Here is a 25,353-nt window from a genome sequence, read left to right on the forward strand (position 1 = left end):
TATATATATATTCCTATGAGTCCACGGGGAAATGAAACACGATAAGTTCCCAAGTGTACTTTCGTGTAATAATCATATCATCAGGGGAGACACAAGAGAGAAATATAACAGTCGGTTGATATACAACGAAGAGACGTAGCTAGGACGCCATTTGGTAAACATGTGATTGTCGACGACAACGAGCGTATGGCCTTGATTAGGGCCTCCGTCGCCCGTGCCGTCTCAACTAACATAAAGACAACAATCAAACATGGAGGAAGTGGTCCTACACAGATGAAGTTCGCGAGGCTATACTGAAGAGCAGGTCACCGTCAGGAAGGGAGGAGCCAGCAGAGCCCCCTCAGCAGGGACAGGTCCCGCGTCCTCCTGCTGTACAGTAAGCAGGCATGAGCCAGGCCGTACTTAGCTAACTACTACGTGAAGCTCATCCCACACGGGACGACCCCCACGTCCTCCCCCTTGTGGCTGAGCCGCGTCATGCACGTCTCCACACTGCCCTCACAACACTCGACCTACAACCTAAAATGTTACGTAACTCAAAAACTCGTAATATAATTAATAATGATAACTGATAATGACAGTAATAATGATAGGAATAATGACACTACTACTACTACTACTACTACTACTAATAATAATAATAATAATAATAATAATAATAATAAACAAACAAGTAGGCCACCAGCATTATGTGTAACCTAACGAAAGTCGCGTAACTTCAGCGCCCTCTGCCAACCCTGAAAACATTCCTAAAAGGAGTGCCATCTGCTCAGCGCTCCTGCCACCACCGCTACATACGACCTCTACCACCAGCCCAGCTCTCCTGCCACCACCTCTACATACGACCTCTACCACCAGCCCAGCTCTCCTGCCGCCACCTCCACACACACGACCTCTACCACCAGCCCAGCTCTCCTGCCACCACCTCCACACACACTACCTCTACCACCAGCCCAGCTCTCCTGCCACCACCTCCACACACACGACCTCTACCACCAGCCCAGCTCTCCTGCCACCACCTCCACACACACGACCTCTACCACCAGCCCAGCTCTCCTACCACCACCTCCACAAACACAACCTCTACCACAACGGAAGCCTTGTGTTCAACCTCTGACCAAATATAACTTGTTCCCTCATCGATATTCTGCAAGTCAAACGGTCCTTCATAAAGTGGCCAACTTATCATCCCTGGCAAATATATAAACAGTCATTTGCATATCATCACCACAAGACTACTTCAACGAAACGAAAGAACAAGACAAGAAAGTTTACCAGAACATTTTTAGTATGTTAGCTGAGACGGTACGGGCAACTGAGGCCCTAATCAAGGCTATCTCATTAACGCTCTCTCTCTCTCTCTCTCTCTCTCTGATCACGTACGCTTGTCCGCTGCATAACAGGGCACGACCTACTCTGGACTCGTGTCCCATGTGGCCGGACATCCATATGGTAGACAACAGCTACATATCGATGCAAGTCTATCAGCACCAAGCACTTATTGTCTGAGACCGACAATACCAACGAGCCTGGAGGAGGTATGACGACAGAATGGTAGTACCTAGAACATAGTATTCAGCTGGGACAGAGGATAGTGGACATGTGCCCTAACAACCTCTCAAAGAAAAGCGATCGCCTCTGTCTCCCCCCTCACTCATGAGATGCCTCTCAACGTTCAGTAGAAGTAAAGTCTAATAAACTTATAGTCATAATCTATATAATCTATGGCTAACAGGCATGGTATGATACACCAAGATCATAAGTGAAAACAAAGGACGAGATATGGAAGAGTGAAGAAAAGTGCACCTGGCAGGTTGATGCTCTGACAAACACACGACTACAAATGAAAGTTGGGACGTTTCTGGTTTTGAGAATTTCCACTGGGAGAAGTCGGTGGTGAGAGTGAGGGGGCCAGGCGGGAGAGAATTACACAATTACTCCCTGTAACACAAGTTCTTGTGGTTATATGATCGGCAGCCATGAGCGAGTAACTGAAATGTCTCGTTAATAAAATCTGAGTAAAGAAACGTTGTGGAAAAGGTGGGTTTAACTTATAGGCTCTGACATGTGTCAACACGCGGGAATGATAATAGAAAGAGAATCACATCGAGTGAGATGGCACAGACGAGTTGTTTTGAACATCGACTTCGAGAGAGTGTCTCGTTTTGATGACAGAGAGACTGGTTATATGTAGAATGGGTGATTTGAATGCCAAAAGTGATGAGTAAACGTGCAGTTTGAACGGAATAATTGGTATGCATGGGGTGTTCAGTGTTGTAAATGGAAATGGTGAAGAGCTTGTAGATTTATGTGCTGAAAAAGGACTGATGATTGGGAATACCTGGTTTAAAAAGCGAGATATACATAAGTATACTTATGTAAGTAGGAGAGATGGCCAGAGAGCGTTATTGGATTACGTGTTAATTGACAGGCGTGCGAAAGAGAGACTTTTGGATGTTAATGTGCTGAGAGGTGCAACTGGAGGGATGTCTGATCATTATCTTGTGGAGGCTAAGGTGAAGATTAGTATGGGTTTTCAGAAAAGAGGAGTGAATGTTGGGGTGAAGAAGGTGGTGAGAGTAAGTGAGCTTGGGAAGGAGACCTGTGTGGGGAAGTACCAGGAGAGACTGTGTACAGAATGGAAAAAGGTGAGAACAATGGAAGTAAGGGGAGTGGGGGAGGAATGGGATGTATTTAGGGAATCAGTGATGGATTGCGCAAAAGATGCTTGTGGCATGAGAAGAGTGGGAGGTGGGCTGTTTAGAAAGGGTAGTGAGTGGTGGGATGAAGAAGTAAGAGTATTAGTGAAAGAGAAGAGAGAGGCATTTGGACGATTTTTGCAGGGAAAAAATGCAATTGAGTGGGAGAAGTATAAAAGAAAGAGACAGGAGGTCAAGAGAAAGGTGCAAGAGGTGAAAAAAAGGGCAAATGAGAGTTGGGGTGAGAGACTATCAGTAAATTTTAGGGAGAATAAAAAGATGTTCTGGAAGGAGGTAAATAGGGTGCGTAAGACAAGGGAGCAAATGGGAACTTCAGTGAAGGGCGTAAATGGGGAGGTGATAACAAGTAGTGGTGATGTGAGAAGGAGATGGAATGAGTATTTTGAAGGTTTGTTGAATGTGTCTGATGACAGAGTGGCAGATATAGGGTGTTTTGGTCGAGGTGGTGTGCAAAGTGAGAGGGTTAGGGAAAATGATTTGGTAAACAGAGAAGAGGTAGTAAAAGCTTTGCGGAAGATGAAAGCCGGCAAGGCAGCAGGTTTGGATGGTATTGCAGTGGAATTTATTAAAAAAAGGGGTGACTGTATTGTTGACTGGTTGGTAAGGTTATTTAATGTATGTATGACTCATGGTGAGGTGCCTGAGGATTGGTGGAATGCGTGCATAGTGCCATTGTACAAAGGTGAAGGGGATAAGAGTGAGTGCTCAAATTATAGAGGTATAAGTTTGTTGAGTATTCCTGGTAAATTATATGGGAGGGTATTGATTGAGAGGGTGAAGGCATGTACAGAGCATCAGATTGGGGAAGAGCAGTGCGGTTTCAGAAGTGGTAGAGGATGTGTGGATCAGGTGTTTGCTTTGAAGAATGTATGTGAGAAATACTTAGAAAAGCAAATGGATTTGTATGTAGCATTTATGGATCTGGAGAAGGCATATGATAGAGTTGATAGAGATGCTCTGTGGAAGGTATTAAGAATATATGGTGTGGGAGGCAAGTTGTTAGAAGCAGTGAAAAGTTTTTATCGAGGATGTAAGGCATGTGTACGTGTAGGAAGAGAGGAAAGTGATTGGTTCTCAGTGAATGTAGGTTTGCGGCAGGGGTGTGTGATGTCTCCATGGTTGTTTAATTTGTTTATGGATGGGGTTGTTAGGGAGGTAAATGCAAGAGTCCTGGAAAGAGGGGCAAGTATGAAGTCTGTTGGGGATGAGAGAGCTTGGGAAGTGAGTCAGTTGTTGTTCGCTGATGATACAGCGCTGGTGGCTGATTCATGTGAGAAACTGCAGAAGCTGGTGACTGAGTTTGGTAAAGTGTGTGGAAGAAGAAAGTTAAGAGTAAATGTGAATAAGAGCAAGGTTATTAGGTACAGTAGGGTTGAGGGTCAAGTCAATTGGAAGGTGAGTTTGAATGGAGAAAAACTGGAGGAAGTGAAGTGTTTTAGATATCTGGGAGTGGATCTGTCAGCGGATGGAACCATGGAAGCGGAAGTGGATCATAGGGTGGGGGAGGGGGCGAAAATTTTGGGAGCCTTGAAAAATGTGTGGAAGTCGAGAACATTATCTCGGAAAGCAAAAATGGGTATGTTTGAAGGAATAGTGGTTCCAACAATGTTGTATGGTTGCGAGGCGTGGGCTATGGATAGAGTTGTGCGCAGGAGGATGGATGTGCTGGAAATGAGATGTTTGAGGACAATGTGTGGTGTGAGGTGGTTTGATCGAGTAAGTAACGTAAGGGTAAGAGAGATGTGTGGAAATAAAAAGAGCGTGGTTGAGAGAGCAGAAGAGGGTGTTTTGAAATGGTTTGGGCACATGGAGAGAATGAGTGAGGAAAGATTGACCAAGAGGATATATGTGTCGGAGGTGGAGGGAACGAGGAGAAGAGGGAGACCAAATTGGAGGTGGAAAGATGGAGTGAAAAAGATTTTGTGTGATCGGGGCCTGAACATGCAGGAGGGTGAAAGGAGGGCAAGGAATAGAGTGAATTGGAGCGATGTGGTATACAGGGGTTGACGTGCTGTCAGTGGATTGAATCAAGGCATGTGAAGCGTCTGGGGTAAACCATGGAAAGCTGTGTAGGTATGTATATTTGCGTGTGTGGACGGGTGTATGTACATGTGTATGGGGGGGGGGGGCATTTCTTTCGTCTGTTTCCTTGCGCTACCTCGCAAACGCGGGAGACAGCGACAAAGTATAAAAAAAAAAAAAAAAAAAATATATATATATATATATATATATATATATATATATATATATATATATATATATATATATATATATATACACACATATACCCTAGCCTAAGCCTGATACCCATTTTATCGACCAACCCCTTAGGGTGGATGAACAGCTGGGTTGACCGTGGGTCAACTGCCGCAACCAGGATTCAACCTACGCGGTTTGAAGGGATTGCCACGGTACTAAGCTGTTCTCCGTGCCATTTGTTGCCAGAAGCATTAGCATCATCCTGAGCAGCAGCTGGACCTGTGTAGCCAGGCCTGCCGCACGTCCTGACCATCCTGAGCAGCAGCTGGACCTCCTGTGTGTCCAGGCAGCTGCCCCACGTTTTGACCATATCTAAGGATGAGTTATGGACTGCTGTCTTGGCCCCTCCATGTACCTTAACCACGACAAACTCTTCTTAGCTCATCCCATCACGTATAATTTATCACACTGTCTTGTCCAGAGGTTATGGAAGCCTGGAAACCTGGCCAAGAGAGAGTGACACAGGCTGGAAGCTCATGGACATGACACTGTGTCTTACCTGACGACCATTTTTCTGACGGACACCGATACCATCGTACGTTCTCTCCGTCCTTGCTGCATCCCAACACACGGGGCAGCGACCCTACGAGGAAGTCCTGGGGACTCGGTGGTCACCAGTGTGGCCTGGACCACTCCCTCACTATGGGTGAGACAGGACAGCTGAGGGCAATACTCGATAGACTAAGCCGTCTATCAGGCAACCGTAAATGCCTAACTTTATTGTCTGAGACCGACATATACCACTACGCCAGCCTGGGGAGGGAGGTGAGTGGAGTGGGAGGCGACAGAATGTAGCTAACCTGAGAACACTAGTATCAGGCTGGGACAGAGGAAAGGTGGACATGTGCCCCTCCACAACACCCACTCAAAGAAACGCGAGAAGTCGCCTCTGTCTCCCCCCTCACGTCTATGAGAATGCACAATCTGCAACGTTCAGTAGAAAGTAAAGTCTTACCAATAAACCTTAAGTCATACATCGTAACTAATCTAGTGGCTACGACAGCAGCAGGTATGCATAAACACCTAAACAACAGATCACGTCAAGCTGAATACAACAGACGAGGACGAGATACTGGAAGGAGATGAAGAAAAGTGCGCCCATGTGGCAGACCGTATAGCAATAAAGCCTCCACCACACTACCACACCGACCTACATAAATGAAAGTTGCGGACGTTTCTGGCTTTCTCTACCCAGAGAACTTTCTCCAGCTGGGGCAAGAGCGGCCCCCTGGTCAGCAAGAGGTGAGGCGGCCCAGGGCGGGAGGTTATTCCCATTACCCACCTCAACACTTTCTCCCCTCGTCACACCCAAGCTTCTCTGGCTCGTCCTTCCATCATCATCGGCAGCCACAGAGCGAGGTAACTGAAATGGTCTTCGTTCCTCCTCCAAATACACACACCACTCCTGATGCTACAAGACACGTATTCTTCAGGAGAAGGTCAGGTCACTGCTCTGAACTTCAGGTCAGCAACTCTGAGGAGTGGGTAACATAACACGCGAGGGAAGATAATCAGAAAGCATGTATATCACGATTTACCAGTGAAGTAACCTGAGCGACGACGACACAGAGATATCTGTCTTATCCAACCTAATCGACTTCCACAAGAGAGTCGTCTCGTCTTTAAGACAGAAGAGATGACTGGTCTATCATGGTGGGAAGAATGGGCTGACTCTTTCCATGGTTAGAAGATGACCTTAATGAAAGTGAATAAGGACGTACACACGACTCATTTCTGAAACCACTGCTCTTCTTCATCTATATGACAAAAACGCGCCAGAAGGCCTGGATACATAGACGAATACTTTCGCGGACGAAGCTAAGGCCATAAGGGAAGTAATGAGGAGGATTGCATCAACTTACAATGGAATCGAGACGGACTCTAGTATCTATCTGATACATGGTTTGATGAGGTTTAACCCCAGTAGATGTAATAAGAATGGGACACATTACCAGAAGGTCTGGACACGAGTATTAGCTAACAAAAACAACCTACAGGAGTCTGTGTGTGACTGAGGAACATGGGAGTCGATATGGAACCTAATCTCTTCCCTGAGTTCCACATTAGGAGAATTCTACAGCAGACAAACTGTCTGCTGAAACAGACACGCGCACACGTGCGCTGATAAGGACGTAATGAGGTAACTATTCACGTATCATACCAACTCAAACTCTAAGCCGATTCTCACGTTTTGTCACTGCTTTTAAAATCCCGCAAACTTCCATGAGAGAGGGTCCAGGTGAGGGACAACAAAGATGGTATCAGAATTAAGAAAGCAGAGTTACAGGCACAGGTCAGAGGTCATACAGGTGTAGTACCTTGTGTGAAGTATATATGGTACGTGTCTGGTTCACATCCTGACCTCCAGGAAGGAGATATCAAGACGGAGGCACGTATGTACAGCTGACATAAACACCTGCAGAAGTGGTATGCGAGTTTAAGAAGAGGCGTCCGACACCTGTAAACCCCCTAATCACGAACACACACACAAACACACACACACACACACACACACACACACGCATACACACACACACACACACACACACACACACACACACACACAGAGCACGGTCCTGACCATAGCGTCGGGTCAGCATGATTCGAATCCTGAGCGAGGCAGGCGGCCCACACCCAACCCAGATGTTCATTCTCCTCTCAGGGATGATCGATAAATGGGCGCTTGGCTCATAGTGGAGTGTGTGTGTGTGTGTGTGTGTGTGTGTGTGTGTGTGTGTGTGTGTGTGTGTGTGTGTGTGTGAGTGTGTGTGTGTGTGTGTACAGATGTAGAGATCATGGTACATATATGCCAGATTGAGAGACGGGGCAACACGAGCGCAAAAATCTCTCCCCGTAACACAAAAACAGGTAATCACAATCAGTAATCATACACAGTAATCATAAACAGTAATCACAAACAGCAGTCACAAGCACACAAACACGTGCTCATCGGCAAACTCGCACAAACACACGCATGCTCACACGAGAGAGAGAGAGAGAGAGAGAGAGTCTCTTCACGTCCACGATAGGCCCATCCCTCCCACCTCTGGATACTCTCTCTCCTCTCCTCGTAACTCACACACACACACACACACACACACACACACACACACACACACACACACACCCTCCTCGACCATCACCGTCCTCACTGGCTATTTCCAGACTCCTGTCTCACAGTGTCAGTCTGAGCAGACGAATCTTGTATACAGAATTCCTTCAAGCATTCCTTTCAGTCCCCGACCAAGCTTGTGGTCCTTGCCCGACGGTCAGATATTATGAGGAACATCAGAGTGACCTCATGAATGAGGACCAACCTCATTGCTCCACCATATCTTCTTCCTCTTATCAGAGACGAAACATACATCATGTGTTATCATCAGTCCAATGTAATCATGGATTCTAGCGAGACTATGGAATCAGGTTTAAGGGTCAGAGTTAAGTGTATCGTTCATGTATATGGTTCATGGTTTTCATGGGTGTACATGTGAGGGACAGGTAACACAAGATCTGATGGACAACTATGACAAGTGTACCTGCTGGAGGATAGTATCAGGGTCCTGCCTTCCTTATCTACACAGATGGTGACGTGGGAGTACAGCAGGTTGGAGACCAGCAATGAGGGAGGTGTGGACGAGCATAACTCCTGAGAGTGAGGCCAGAAAAGCTGGGGTCAAAGTTCACACTCGTTAAGGTCAACACTTAAAAGGGTGCGGTCCATGGTGGTTTAGCCCATGATGCATGAGGAAGGTGAGTGTAAAGAGCTAGTATTGAATACAGATAATCATGAGTAAGGTTCTTCAAGGATGAATCCCAAAGATTCATGTTGAGTAAGGTTTATGGTGGGTTAGGTCCGTGGATGGTGAGTAAGGTTCAGGGGTGGGTTAGGTCCAGGGTGGGTAAGGTCTTGAGGTGCGTAAGGTCCAGGATGGGTAAGGTCCAGGGGTGGGTAAGGTCCAGGGTGGGTAAGGTCGGATAGGGGAGTGTCTGTAGCCCCTGAGAGGGGCGTGGTTAGACCCATGTGTGGGTAAGGTGGCCGCCGGTCAGCCGTAGAGGCCCGTATATACACCAGCATTCCATCCTATCTGGCAACCCTCCCCGTCCACCGTCAATAGGTACGAACTCAGAGAAACCAGCCGGGTTCTGCTGTCCTACTGCTTGTCCTCTCCCATCTTGACCTGGACACAAGTTTCTCCCGCGCTTAAATCTGGTGAGGCTGAACCATTGTCTACGTCTTCGAGGACGCTTCAGTGCAGATTCTCTCCAAGCATTCCTCCTCCCGGCGAGGACCGTCAGTTGAGAACCTATCGCCCCCCTACTCATCGGTAGTTTGGTATGCATGGGATGTGAGTCGTAACTGAAAAGTGAAATGTAGAGGGAGAAAATATGCTCTCGGGCGAGGCAGGAGGCGGAGGCGAAGACTAGCCCGGGCGGCGAGTTATGGTAGAGGTCCTCATCATTACGGTCCACCCATCTTGCTCCCATGTGACTCCATCGTGGGCTCTGCTGTGGGCTGGACCCGCTGTCGTGGTGTGTTCTGCTAGTGTTGCGTCGGGTTGCCAGGAAGCACAACTCAGAGCTGGAATCTTGCATCACTGCTCCTCGCCACACCTGATGCCATTAAGAGTCCATCGCAGCCTCTACTATGTGCTGGAACGTCCAGGACCCCGTAGTTGTGCGCCCTGGTGTCGAGACCTACTGCTATGTGCGTCCCGTAGCGCACGGCGGCCCGTGAGCGAAGGCTTTGTTCCCAGGTGCAGCATCCAGTACCCTGGTCTCCTGGACTGTGAGACTGACTACCTTCCATTAGAGTGGCGTCGGGTACACGGTACCTTCTCTTACGTAACCTGCTCTCGAGTACCCAGTACCGGCCCGTGTCTATACTGCTAGAGTTTAAGGTACTCGGAGCCTCCCATTGTGTACCCTGCTGTAACGTCGGGACCTGCCGCTGGTGTACCCTCCTGTACTATCATCAGGTACCCGGGACCTTCTACTATGCGCCTGGAGTTGCCAGCTTTCTAGTTGGGTTCACCACATCATGAGTCATACCGTTTTTTGCGAACATAAAACAAGAACACAATCATATCATCCCATTTTTATTATCATCTCAAGTGACCTCAGTCCACTTCCTTCATTGGTCCATGAAGGTCGTAAGGCTCTTCGTGCAGAGGCCTTCCAGTGGCTTGTTAAACCAGACTTCAGGAGTCAACGTGCAGAAAAATATATCTGAGCAACATTTTCTGCCGTGTCTCCTTGACTACATCTACGTTCCCAGATCACGCCAACCTACTTCTCATCTGTATTCGTTGCTTGACGTTGTATATAGTCAATCCGCAGAATCTGACTTCTGGAAAACTGAGGCCATGATCTTGTAGGTCAAGGGCTGCGCTCGGAACTGCCTGGAGATCGAAAGATTCCAGTGTTTCTATAAAATGGAATCCAACTCTCACGAGAAAGAGTTGTGAGTCACATTCTTGAGGAACTGAGCTTGTCTAAGGCTTCAGCAAGATGGCTACCCAGAATCCTCAACATTGGAATCCAGCGAATTTTCGTTTCTGTATGGAAGCCGAGTCTAAGCTGCATTCCAGCTCGGTTCCAGTTCAGCCATTTTCCAGCTACAAGAAAGAGAAATATCCGTCATTGGAACACCAAGTCTAAGTTACATTCCAGTTGAGTTCCGTACAGCTAAGTTTCGTTCCTGTCTGGCCACAAGGAAAAGAAATATCCCTCACTCGAACCCCGAATCTAAGTTGCATTCCACTTGGGTTCCAGTTCAGCCAATTTTCGTTCCTGTTTGGCTATAAGAAAGCCACATACCCATCACTGGAACCTGGGTCCCGCGATGGATCCAGGTCTTACCTCCTGGAAAGTTGCATGGATTTTCTTCAACCACTTCAAGCGGTACGCCACTTGAGAACTACGGTTAATGGAAGGCCAAGCACCTGAAACCTTAGACATCCTTACGCATAGTGATCACGTCATTTCCAGGGAAATTCCAGTTTCAGTGTAATTCCAGTGATCTTAATGTCCTAATCCACCACTTGCAAAAGCATCAACTACAACTGCTGGTTATGATGGTATAACGGTTAGCGTTCCTGACCGTGACGCATTCATTGGCCGCCCAGGGTCGAGCGCATAGGTTCCAATCCTGGTTGCGGCAGTCGGTCCACAGTCAACCCAGCTGTTCATCTACCTCTACGGATTGGTCGGTAAAATGGGTACCTGTTTCAGGCTAAGGTATATATGTATATATGGCGTTAATGAGATGGCCTTGATGAAGGGCCTCAGTTGCCCGTGCCGTCTCAGCTAGCATAAGAGAAACAAAATATCCGTATAAGGTCGAGGTGGGCAATAACCATGCCCATGTTCTTCACGGAACATAAGCCTTGAGAGAGAGAGCAGTCTTGTGAGATCCGACCCCCCCCTCTGTATGATGTGTGAGCATTACTTACACACGGCACCTGCCCTTCCACTCAAGGTCAAATCACAGGGATGCCGAACTGATGACCTCCCTAGCGAGCCACCAGGATTTGTGAGGCAGTCCTAGTGTGTCGACGACCTTCCCACCACCACAGATGGGGAGCCACAGACGGAATGTCGACGACCTTCCCACCACCACAGATAGGGAGCCACAGACGGAGTGTCGACGACCTTCCCACCACCACATATAGGGAGCCACAGACGGTGTGTCGACGACTTCCCCGCAACGAGTGATAACCAGAGGATGTGTCGACAGCCTTCCTCAAGAATGTACTTCGACGACTTCCTCATCAGGAGCGACACAGGGAGCCAGCAGTCCTAACTCAAAGACTTCCTCGCTAAGGAAGATGCGAGGAGTCAACAACGATGGTGTCAACGACCTCCTAAGAACACCAGTGATGCCGTGTCGACAACCCTTCAGCAGTGATGCCGTGTCGACGACCCCTCAGCAGTGATGCCGTGTCGACGACCCTTCAGCAGTGATGCCGTGTCGACGACCCTTCAGCAGTGATGCCGTGTCGACGACCCTTCAGAAGTGATGCCGTGTCGACGACCCTTCAGCAGTGATGCCGTGTCGACGACCCTTCAGCAGTGATGCCGTGTCGACGACCCTTCATCAGTGATGCCGTGTCGACGACCCTTCAGCAGTGATGCCGTGTCGACGACCCTTCAGCAGTGATGCCGTGTCGACGACCCTTCAGCAGTGATGCCGTGTCGACGACCCTTCATCAGTGATGCCGTGTCGACGACCCTTCAGCAGTGATGCCGTGTCGACGACCCTTCAGCAGTGATGCCGTGTCGACGACCTTTCAGCAGTGATGCCGTGTCGACGAACCTTCAGCAGTGATGCCGTGCCGACGACCCTTCAGCGGTGATGCCGTGTCGACGACCCTTCAGCAGTGATGCCGTGTCGACGACCCTTCAGCGGTGATGCCGTGTCGACGACCCTTCAGCAGTGATGCCGTGTCGACGACCCTTCAGCGGTGATGCCGTGTCGACGACCCTTCAGCAGTGATGCCGTGTCGACGACCCTTCAGCAGGTGATGCCGTGTCGACGACCCTTCAGCGGTGATGCCGTGTCGACGACCCTTCAGCAGTGATGCCGTGTCGACGACCCTTCAGCAGTGATGCCATGTCGACGACCCTTCAGCAGTGATGCTGTGTCGACGACCCTTCAGCGGTGATGCCGTGTCGACGACCCTTCAGCAGTGATGCTGTGTCGACGACCCTTCAGCGGTGATGCCGTGTCCATGACCTTTCCGCCAAGACTAATACGGGCAGGTGAGGCGGCACTTCCTTCTGGGAAGGTCGACCCGCCCGAGCAGCAACTCCTCGCCTTCTGCTCACCTCAAGACGCGACCTTGCGGTAACAGCCCGGGTCTGGTCCAGGGAACGCCCTTCTTCACCATGAAGACAAATTCTTCAGCGACAATACACGTAGCGGATAACTGTGCAGCAGCAGAGGGGTGTGGAGCAACAGCTGTGGTGCAACAGATAACGATGTCAGCAGACAACGATGCCAAAGAAAAATATACTACAGAGTAACAGACACCAGGTCGTCCAAAAGTTTTGAGTCGGTAGCAGCAGCGGAAAGTCTTCCTGAAGTAGCCTTGTGTGGAGCCTCGGCCATGGAGGAGGTAGGAGAGTGAGATAGGAGAGAGGTGTTCAGCAGGAGAGGGCGGAGGATAAGGTTGGTAATGATGGTAGGGGAGCTGTGGCCCCCCGGGCCACTAGCTATACTAGAGCCGTGGCGAGCCACCTCCACCCGGCCTCGCTACCTGGCCCTCCTTGCTACGAGGGTTGCTACACTCCACACACCCGCCAAGGGTTGCTACACTCCACACACTCACCGAGGGTTGATACACTCTACACACACACACACACACACACACACACACACACACACCGAGGGTTGCCACACTCCACACGCCCACCGCCACCAGCTAGACTCTTCCTACACATGACACTCTCGCCACCACCAGCAGGACTCTATGCTGTAGCCTCCACATTCCTGAGAGAACTGAGAAGTTTAAACGAAAACAGACTCGCTCCTTCCCTTGTGTTGATCACCTCCCCCAGTGAATATGCAGCTCTAACTAACAGAAGCCTCGCCATCACAGCCACTTTGACACCAGCAGCCTCCCAGCCAACCTTCCTACCCCAACACCTGAGTCTGTACAAGTATTCTAAGTCGCAAGACAGTTATGAAGCCTCAGCGTAAATCGCTCTATTGCAATCCATGACTTAAATATGAAACTCTACAAGTTCTCCCATAAGCTAGCTAAACCCCTCTGTCCATCATCAGCGCTTCACTCCACCATTTAAAATGCCATGCTGACTGGAAGACTATATTTCTCCCTCATACCAAAGTCAACAAACCTACAATCTCCCAGAGAGATACGATCTACTACCATCGTAACAATTTCAAACTTATCCTCTTAAAGATATAGTGTACGACTGTGCTTACACTGCAAGGTCCATAATCCTTCTGCAGGAGGATAGTTTAAAGAGCTCCTCTACCATCCAGTCCCATCAGCCTGACTACATTTATCACAACCTTCGTTGCTTTCGGCAAAGATTTCGAACGTCATCTACAGCGAATCATTAACAAAGCCTTTAACCACAGGCTGCGAGGGAGTCTCATTCCATGGCTTCCAGACTTCCTCAGTTGAACGTCATCAGGCCGTAGACCTCCGAGAGGGTGACTCCACCTTCCAGTTCCTCAGCTGGAGCGTCCCGCAGGTCACCGAGACCGGACCCGGAGATTCCACATCCTTAAAGATGATGCCCTGGTGGATGCACCTGCCTGGCAGAACTTCGACAACTCTGCTACCTGGTGTCAGCATAAACAGCAGCCCTATTAACTACATCAACCTCCAAAAAAAGCCTTAAACAGCTCCAGAACTGGACGTCCATCAACATGGTCATCATCAAGTTAACTAAGAGATTGCTGTCATGCGCACGAGTCACGCTATTCACGGTGTCCAACACGCTATTGTCTGACTAGGCTCCAGCCCCTTCCATGCTTTCCAGTCCACTAAACTTTTCACTGGACGATAAACTAAGAAGGAAGACAAACGCGAACACCATCATCAAACCCTCCAGCAATCGTTTCTACATTCGTCGTAGACTCAAAGGCTCTTCAGAACAGTCGACACAAATTTCATTTTTCTGCGATCTACCTGTGCCTCCCTCACCTGGTAGTTCTCCTTTATCAACACAACAACAAATACAAGAAAAATGGTGGAAAAGAGCATGCAAGATCACCCTTGGTCCCTCTTACATCACCTCCTATCCAGTAGGGCCAAACCATGATCCTCCCGATTCTCTCCAGCCATCACCCGAACCTCATCCGACAGTTCGGAATAAAAACCACTGCACCATTCTCGCCACCGCCATCTTCTGGCATCCAGAGATCCCTCGTCCCCGAGTTTCAGCTCAGTACCACAACCGCATCGAACCCCTCACCCAGCACACTGCTGCCCCAGTATTTGCATGAAGACTCCTTCCCTCTTTATAGCCACAATGTTTTTACTTTACATTTCTTTCTCCGTTTTCAGCATTTTGGTTGAAGTTAATTGAACCAACTGTTAATGATTATCATCATCATGCTGGACCTGTCAGCCCAGCCCTACCCAGCCAGCCCCCAGGCTCGCCAGACAACCTGCAACCACTCAACAACCCAGACCAACCCACCTCCCGGGCTCTGCCTCCATCAGCGCCATTAACCTCCCACTGTTGCCCAGTCCCATAGCCTTCTGTTGGTGCCGCCTCGCAACACCAGCAGAAGCTACTCCCATTCCTTCATTCTCACTAGTTCTTGGTACTTGTTTCAGCAGACTTCTTTCACCTGCTGGTCTGCTATGCTCTTACTGGTAATGCCGCTTCTTTCATTGAGCTGTCTTGATGCATTCCGCTGCTGCTGTTTCTTCATTCACCGCCCCCTCCCCTCTCCAGTGGCCTCTTCGCTCTCATTTCTATCCCTCTGTTTCTTCATTCAAGTTCCGTCCCTTACTCGCTCCATCCTTCACATCTCCCCACTACCGTCACTACATTCGCTCTATCCTGCCTTTGCTGAGCATTCACCCTTCTCCTCCCTTACATCCCATCCTCTTCCCTGCTGGTCGCCCCGCCTCCCCTCCTCCGCCAGATCAAGTCTTCGTTTCGTCTCTCCTGGTCGGGCCTCACCTCCTCACCCTGTCATCCTGCCGTATAAAATCCTTTGATACGTTGCCGCCCTTCTTCTGTGACACCATCGCTGCCACCAGTTTCATAGCCTGTTGGCATTCCTCTGTGACCCCACCGTTGTCAACAGTTTCATGTCATGTTGGTATTCCTCTGTGACCCCCACCGCTGCCACCAGTTTCATGGTACCTTCCAGCGTTCTCCCTTTCCCCTTCCAGTACTTTTTTCATTCCTGTGTTCCCCCGTTCATCGTTCCCTGTAATCCCTCGTTCCAGCCCCTCTCTTAACCCGTCACGTCATCCTCTGGAGCCATGGGGTAGCCATTCCCGTCTGACATTCGAAGCTTTGACTCTCCCCAGCAAGGGCAATTTCCGGTAGACTGCAGTATACGGGCCAGTATACCGCAGTCTAATGGCCAGTATACTGCTGCCATTCTGGTTATATGCTGTATACTGGCCAGTATACTGCTGCCGCTCTGGTAAACGCCTGTATACTGACTAGCATACTGCCGCCGCTTCAGTACACCCCTGTATACTAGCCAGTACACTGCTGGAGCTCTGGTAAACCCTTGTATACCGGTCAGTGGTGGGGGTAAGGGGAAGTGAGCCACCCTCTAGAGTTATAACCAGCTTGTGGACGAAGGGTATTCGTCTTATCTACAACCTCTCCTTGCCCACCATGCTGGTTGTAGACCGCAGGCGGCGCGTAGGACGCAGCCGACGCGTAGGACGCAGCAGAAGCGTAGGACGCAGGTGACGCGACAAGACGCTTCGACAAGACGACGAAGACTCAGGAACGCAATGCGTAACACACAACGGCGTTCCAGCGACGTCCAAAGCACAACCTAACGACCGTCACTCACAAATCAACTTGTACTGTTCACAACACAGCCCTACCTCGTATACAACACCTTCTTGTTGCTTGTTTCTGTTATGATTCTACCTGAACGGTTGGATGGTTGGGTGGTTAACCGAGTGGTTCGTCGACTGGATAGCTGGTCGCCTTGTTCGTCAGCCAGCTGATGTGGTTGGTGATCCACTGGTAATGTGATCTTGTAATTGCGGTCGCTTCAGTATGTGATCTACAGGTGGTAAGTATACAGTGAAGAAGCAGAAATATCCTGCGAAACACTCATCAGCACCGTTGTGTCTGGGAGCTATTCTACCAGCTCTCTTCCTATGGCAGAGAAAGTACTTAAGACGGACGGTCTCCACAGTTACTTACTAAAGTATGATTTCTTATAAGTTTACCTACATTTGTTTTACGATAATCTGTTTATATTAATCGTAGAGTGGGATGATACATCAAGAATTCCTCACAGTTCTCTCAGTTTCCACAAATTTGTGACAATAAGTTCCGTAAGATCATCGAATTTCCTACGTAAGAATGGAAACATATTTTCTCACGTTGGCTTTTGGTAAATGCCCTTACGATATTTCTTATCTTCGTGTTTTACCATTTCTGATAAACGTAAGCTTCCTCTACACGAACAGGGGACATCTGTTATGCCTTCTGGTAAGTCACTTCGACAAGACTGGGCAGCACACGCGAGCATCGCCTCTGTCTGATGCGTCTTGCAACTCGCCAATCCGTGCGCTGCTCCTGACACACACAGCTCTGCTCCCGCCATCATCGCGTGTGTTGACTATGATCACTGGAGACTCACTATGAAGGCAAGACGTCAGGTCACGTCAGGAGGTACACTTCATGTTATTCCAGATGAGGACGGTAGGTGGACAGATGGAAGGCGTTCTGTCAAAGACGTGTGATTTGCCTGTCTATAAGATATCGGTCTAGATATGGTCAAGCGACGTAGGATTTCCAGTGATCCTGCCCCGGGGTTAGTTACGGAAGGCATCAAGACGCAGGAGAGCATACAGCTGAAGAAGCTGGTGAAGGAGAGGTCCTCGACCTGACATAGAGAAACACTTCCAGTCATCTTGATATTTCTGTCGACTTTGCTGTGGTGACCAGTACGCCTCTCTCACTCTTACACACAACACAGGTCTTCTGTGCACTGCTTCACCAATGTAAAGAATTCAAATTTTGACGATTACAAACTGTATCACAATTATACGATGTATTGTGTTCATGACAAGGTTTTGCGTTCAAGTTACGCGAAGCGAGTCCTTCAATTTCATTTTAAGAGACCTATAGTACCGGACTGTACTGAAATAACTATATTGTACTGAAATAATGAACATTTCAGTCACCTTGCAAGTCGTCCAGGTTGCTGACTGAATGAATGGTCACATTACTATCACTGTGGCCCGCCAGCCGGCACAGCCACACCACTGGTGAGTGGCCACACCACTATCACTGTGGCCCACCAGCCAGGCACAGCCACACCACTGGTATGAGTGGCCATATTACTACCACTGTGGCCCGCCAGCCGGCACAGCTACACCACTGGTGAGTGGCCACACCACTACCACTGTGGCCCACCAGCCGGCACAGCCACACCACTAATGTGAGTGGCCACACCACTACCACTACTATAACCCAGCCTTACGACCATTCCTATAAGGAAGCCGTAAAACCACTCCTATAACGCTATCCTTACGCCCACTCCTATAACCCCATCCTTATGACCACTCCTATAACCCCATCCTTACGACCACTCCTATAACCCTATCCTTATGACCACTCCTATAACCCCATCCTTATGACCACTCCTATAACCCTATCCTTATGACCACTCCTATAACCCCATCCTTATGACCACTCCTATAACCGCAGGCTTACGCCCACTCCTATAACCCTAGGCTTACGCCCACTCCTATAACCCCATCCTTAAGACCCCTCCTATAACCCTACCGCAGGAAGGGGTCATCACACACCACACATCTTAGCATTCATCTTTCCTTCTCTGCAGATAATCGTTCACTTCTGCACATTCCTCGCTGGATGGACACTATCGCTCCTGCTATCGCTGCCGACAACGGCGGAGCTGATACTGGTCCGTGTGTTCCAGGTGGGCCGGCAGACCCTTGGTCCGGCCTTCACCTCCTCGTCTCGAACTTGGCTGCCCGCGGACCTGGTCAGTTCCACACACACACACGCACACACGCGCACACACACACACACACACACACACACACACACACACACACACACACGCTGACCACATCATCACCAACGAAGGTATAGTGAGGCGTACATCGGCGGGGTTCGCCTTCCTGCTAGGTCGACACATCACTGAAGACTAGGGAAGCACTGTGGGTGCCAGGCAGCGTCAGTGAAGCCTGAAGATTCATTCTGATTTGTGCGGCCTTTGCGGTTAATTTAAGGTGCACACCTTCCCATCCTGTGGACGACGGCGCAGAAGACACATAGAGCAGAAGGGCCAGGGACTGGTGGCCTCAGTGACTGAAATACATTACAGGTTACAAAGTGAGGAAAGTGTTGACGTGGTTTGGGCTACACAGGGAATGATTTGGTAGTTTACATGGTAAGTGAAGTTTACAACAGTTGAAGAAAAGTGATCGGATTGCGTATCTATATAACTGAGAAAAGAACTACTTACAATAAGTAAATATATGATACTTTTCAAGTATCCGAGGTAGAATATTGTTGTGGGTCAAATGTTAAGTCAAAAGTAACACGAGAAGTGATGTCGGTCATAAAGGGAAAAACATTTATGGGTGAACAAATCTGTTAACATATCTGTGTCAGCTATAACATATCAAATACGCAGCCGTACATATAACACATTGATGGTGTACAGTGCGGCTGCGAAGACAACAAACGTGTGCATGTATCCTGGTCCACCTATAAGTGATGTAACCTTTCCAGACGTCCGCGTCTTGCTAGATGTCACGTATTCCTCGACACCTTTAATATGCTCCGACCACCTTCCACAGATGCTCTGACCTCTAATGACCTCTATAGATACCATGACCTCTATAGATACCATAACCCTCGTCAGGGCCATAACCTTACAGGTGGACACGACCCTCACGTGGGGTTCAACCTCACACATGATCCAAGACAGGACCTGAGATTCCTTACAGATCCCTCGACTCGCACAAGAGCCATGCACAGCACAGGTACCATGCCTCCTCCAGGGGACATGACCGCTGCAAGTAACACGGACTAAACAGCTGTGATGACTTCCGAAGGTTCTGTGCCTCCCTGACGTGCCAACATCGCTTCCTGTGCCGCGATCCTACAGGTGCAACACGCATTACTAACGTTAAGTACCACACAAGTGCCAAGGCCTTTATATTTCTTGAGGTCCGAAGTAAATGACGACCCCCTTACTAGGAAAGGACCCTACGAAGTACTAACACCCTTAAAGTGCCATGATCCTAACAGGTAGTACGGCCCTTAAAAGTGCCATGACCCTAACAGTTAGGCAGTACAGTCCCCGTAAGTTTACCAACTTCGCTGACGACAGGTCCTCTGCAAGTGCCTCAGCCAACACAGGTACAAAACCGTCTACGTTATGGCCCTCAGCCGACACCACAACTCCTCCGGCCTGACGCAAAACCTCACATAAACCACAGGGTCCATCAGCGCCACAAACCCAGGATAAACCATGACCACAACAAGTGCCTAGGTCCCCGGTAGTGCCACACCCTCGACAGGATTCGCAACCCTTGCATGTGCTACATCTACAAGCAATGGTTCTCCCACACATACCACGATCTCTACAAGTTGACATAACTCTTACAATCGCCTCAGTACTAAGTACTATGACTTATATTGTCGTCATGACCCCCAGCAGGTCATAGTCTCTAAAAGTGTCACACCCACGTCCCTCAGTGTCACGAAACTTACGTATGGCACAGCCTCTACCACTGTCACAACCCCTGTGGCTTCCCCGGGCCTCACACACCCCAGGATACACACCAGCTCCATGGTTCTTACGGTTGCCACACCCCAGAATAGGAATACAACCCGCCACACCCCAGAAAAGGGCTACAACCCACCACAACCCAGAAAGGGGCTACAACCCCCACAAGTGCCAGCCTCAGCAAGTGTGTCACAGCTCCGTAAATAACACAATCCAAATAGATGACATGACCCCACGTGCCATGACCCCATGACCCTCACAGCTGACACGACGTCCCATGTCATACGACTCATGTGACACGATTCCATGTGTCGTGACAACTACAGGAGACGTGACCTCCACGGATGTGACAAGTGACACGATCCTGTCAGGGTTACGACTTGTCATAAACACTGCAGACGCGACACATTGATCACAGACCCGAGCCAGCATCCCAGCCCTGCCCTACCACAAACACCACAGTAAACACAAAGATGATAGACAGCAGATAAGCTGGTCATTACCCCGCTACCTTATGGCTGCCAACACCGGCGCTGCAGGGGGAAGGAGTGAGCCGCAGCTGGCCATAATAGGCAGGTGTAACATCAGATAATTTGCCACGCATCAGAGCGCATCACAACCTGACCTCACACATATCACAGCACATCAACACAACCCCTGCACCTGCACACAGCGCCGGCCACAGACACCAGTATACTTAACATTACACACGAAACGCTTTACATCGTCCAGGTGACGCACCTTAGCATGCAGGGCGCAGGTGGGCGCCGTCACCAAGGTGGTTCTCAAGGCAGACGAGAGAGGGCTATCCCCTCACCCTCCGCCATACATCCTCACAGAACAGCCAGGATGTGTCCCTCCCTACTTCTACACCCTTAGTGAGCCACACCTCAGGAGAGGATAAGAAATGTTTTACGATGATCGTCTATTTCCGCTGGTGAGGTGAGGGAGACAGTCCGTGGCACGGGAGGCACAAAGCCCTAACGGTATGGCCAGCCCGCACATCCCCATGCTGCTGTTGGCCCACGCCCGACGCTCCCTCCCCTGGGCCAACAGGATCATCATCCACACTCCTCTCGCTACACAGCCTCCATACTTACTACACCTACACGTGAGAGGAAGGTAAGCTTGCTTGTGCCCTCTCCAACGTAGGATTAAGTCCACGAAAACAACCTCAAGTCTCTTCAAATACCGACAAACAGACGTTATTTACGACGCGTCATTCAAGGTAACCATATGTAAATATAAACAGTCACGTCCATCCAATAAACATAAATAATGCGGTGGTCTAGCGGGATGACAGACCCCTCACACACCAGGGTGTAATGCACAGAGCCTGGGGGATGACAGACTTCTCAGAGACCAGACCGTAATATACACAGAGCCTGGGGGATAATAGACCCCTCACATACCAGGGTGTAACACACAGAGCCTGGGGGATAAAAGACCTCTCACAGACCAGGGCGTAATACACAGAAACTGGAGGATGCACCCTTCCCAGACATGTCGCTCACCTGTCGAGTCAGGCGTCAACAAAGACCCCAGACCATACCAGGAACAGACCCTGGCCGTCTGTGTGGGGCACAGACTCAGGACCTGGTCGTGTCAAAAGAAGCACAACACAGGTAGGAGAGTACGGAGAGAGGGAGGGAGCGATACATGAGAGAGGATGAAGGTGGAAGGGGGCGTGGGACAAGGAGAGACGCCCTGGCCACACCCCTGCACCCCATTGTCCCGCTGGAATATCCCCCAGACGACGCTCCCTGTAGCCTCACTAATGTATAAATTGCTGCTATTGTTACAGCTCTAAGGAAGATGGCGGCCAATAAGCGTAACACATGAGAACAATACTCTTATCCCGCGCTAACTGACACCTGCCGGGGTAATTTTGAGGATGTATCTGTAATTGCCTCGCGTACACGCCCTAACGGTTCGTTACCACAGTAACAAATACAAAGATCAAGAGGAATAATGATAATTATAACTTTCCCACTCCACACGAAGACATAAGAACAAGGACCTCTTTTAGGGTGAAAAAAATGAATATTTGATAATCTTTTTATGCTCGCTTCTACCACCTTAGTGAGGCAGCAACAAGAATAAAGAAACAATGGTCTCACTGCACTCGTCCAGTCTCCAGTTGTCATGTATAATGTACCGACACCAGCGCCTGACGTGTATAAACAAGCCTTACAAACCACTCCATCGTTTACACTGATCGCCACATGCTCTGGCTCGGCCCACTGGCGGCACGTCGCTCCCAACCCACCACATGGATCCAGTTCATTTCATCCACTCTGGCTAAGAGAGAGGTGGACAAAGAGCCGCCAACCCAGATGTGCTAGCAGTTCTCCAATCTGGGGCGGATGAGACACACTGCAAATGTGGCAGTGAGATTTAGAAAAAAAGACATATGTATATATTGCGTTTTGGCAATGCTGATTTCACCAGATTACTGCTTCCCCAAACAGCAGTGCTACGCAGGCCCGCATGAAAAGAAGAATTAAGTTCAGTGCAAGAAATAGAACGAGTATCGCAGTGAGGACGGGAGGGAATGAGAGAATGTGGAATCATCGGCGTCATTGAGAAGAGGTTTGGAGGCTGGTGGGAAAAAAGATCATCCAAAGATCATCCGAAAAATGAGGAAGGCGACAAGAGAGGATCCTGAGGGACACCACTGTTGATGGGGTATGAGGGAGATGTCCCATCATCGACAACCATAATGGAACGATCGGAGAGAAGAGTTACATAAATACATAGACCACACAGACCAAAGGTCCAAGCGAGGTCGGCTGGCCTCAACACTGCTGAAGAAGATGCAGCGCCCTTCATAGCAGTAGGAGAAAAGGAGAGCAAAGCAAAACTGAAGAAACGAAGGAAAATAATTTTAGTAAGTAAAGTAAAGTAAAGGCTTGTACACAACAGCGTCTGACTCTGATAAAATGTCGAGGGTTATGGATGAAGATTCATTGCAGAAATCGCTCACCGGCGAGGCTGTACTGGTGATATGAAAGCAGGGGATGAAATTAAAAAGTGTTTAGCACTTGGAGACGGCAGAAGCGAAAGTGACGGGGCCATAGTCAGGAGGACCAGAATGATCTTTCTTTCTCCGGGATGAGCTGAAGCGAAGGCTACTTCCAAGAAGGGAAAGTCTGGGACCTTTAACAGAAGGGAAAGTCTGAGGCTTTAGACAGAAGGGAAAGTCTGGGGCCTTTGACAGAAAGGAAAGTCTTGGTCCTTTGACAGAAGGGAAAGTCTGGGGTATTAAACAGAGGCGAGGTGAGCCAGCAAGGAGCGGAGGGAATTCAGTCACTCTCCCTACAGGACACGACGAGGTGTGGCGTCTGGTCATACTCTACGTGCGAGACATCGCGTAAGACGATGCGGAAGGATGTTATGGCAGTGAGGTCCAGCGGGAGATGGCAGAGGACGGGAAGTGGAACCATCTTGTGTAGAGTCTGATGGGTGGAGAGCGGTATCATCAGGTGGAGAGGTGGCAAAATGTGGCAAGTGGAGGGAACGGGTGGAGTCGGGGCGTTTGTTATGAATCTGTATGTGTTGATGATATGTTAAGGGTGGAGGGAGGGTGGAGGCGGAGCGTTGACCCCGGGTAGAGCCCCGGCCCACAGGAACAGTTGCTGCAGCAGATTACGGCTGGACCTGCTGCTGCTGCCGCTGGTATCAACATGCTATACACCACACGTCCTGTCTACGGTACTGCCTAGCGAGACCCTGCATGTATGCTACTCTCTCTCTCTCTCTCTCTCTCTCTCTCTCTCTCTCTCTCTCTCTCTCTCTCTCTCTCTCTCTCTATGAGTCCATGGGGAAAAGGAAACACGATAAGTTCCCAAGTGCACTTTCGTGTAATAATCACATCATCAGGGTCGACACAAGAGAGAAATATAACAGTCAGTTGATATACATATACCACCTCAGGCAAACAACCTCATGATTACATCACACCACACTTAACACCACAGTAGCTACATCAAACACGCAACACTATGAACCACTACATTACACCACTAGAACAATGCCTCATCCAGAACAGAATGTTTCCTTCTACACAGAAATCTTCAGTCACTCTTTAAACCCCAGACAGACACGCATCCATCTCACATCCGCAAAGTCACCTGAAATGGACAGTCTCTCCCTACTGAGCAAAGCACCAACCATTAATGGTCTCATACGACATGCAAACACACACACACGACATTCACTCCACACACCACTAACATAAAAGCAACACACAAACTATATGTCCTCAAGACACTAAATGACACCAGGTTTGGTCAAGACGAAGAGTCCCTCAACTTCCTGAACAAACAAATCTCCTGCTCCACTTTAAACTATGCCTCACCTGTCGGGTCCTCAATCCCCTCTCGAGCAAATACAACAAAGCAGCAAACTATACAGAAATAGTGCACCCAGAACAATCACCGGCTGCCTGGCAACCACAAAAACCCAACACCATAATGAAACAAAGATCCTCCCTTACACAGTCCCACTACAACATGCTCAGCACCCATTACCTGTGCAACAGCACTCGACCCCATCCTATCCAAACCACTCTATAACTAACCACCAAACCCGAAGTAGAAATAGAAAGCTTACCCCTGCCTCACAATCCAGTAGCCTCTATTCACAGAACCCCCCTTCATACCCTAAACAAATATGACACTGACATAACAAATACTAACTGAAATAACGCAACTAGCACTAAACAACCGACCTTCCATCTCAGTCTTGATTTCCAGTCCGCCAGACACACACTAATCAGAGACCACACTCCCTAGACAAACACGAGTCACACTCTCCCGTTTGCACTGTAGACATCGTCCGTTACTACAACGCTACAAACATCATCTCAACATATCCCAAAACCCTTCATGCCCACGATGCAACTACCAC

At 49.2% G+C, this 25,353-nt stretch overlaps 1 protein-coding gene across 1 annotated transcript in view; it reads right to left on the reverse strand.

Annotated features, from left to right (window-relative positions):
- Positions 1 to 25,353, reverse strand: part of LOC139757885 (uncharacterized) — a 686,077-nt gene that overhangs the window by 617,820 nt on the left and 42,904 nt on the right.

Source organism: Panulirus ornatus, chromosome 28 (genome assembly GCF_036320965.1).
Source record: "Panulirus ornatus isolate Po-2019 chromosome 28, ASM3632096v1, whole genome shotgun sequence".
Taxonomy (NCBI): domain Eukaryota; kingdom Metazoa; phylum Arthropoda; class Malacostraca; order Decapoda; family Palinuridae; genus Panulirus; species Panulirus ornatus.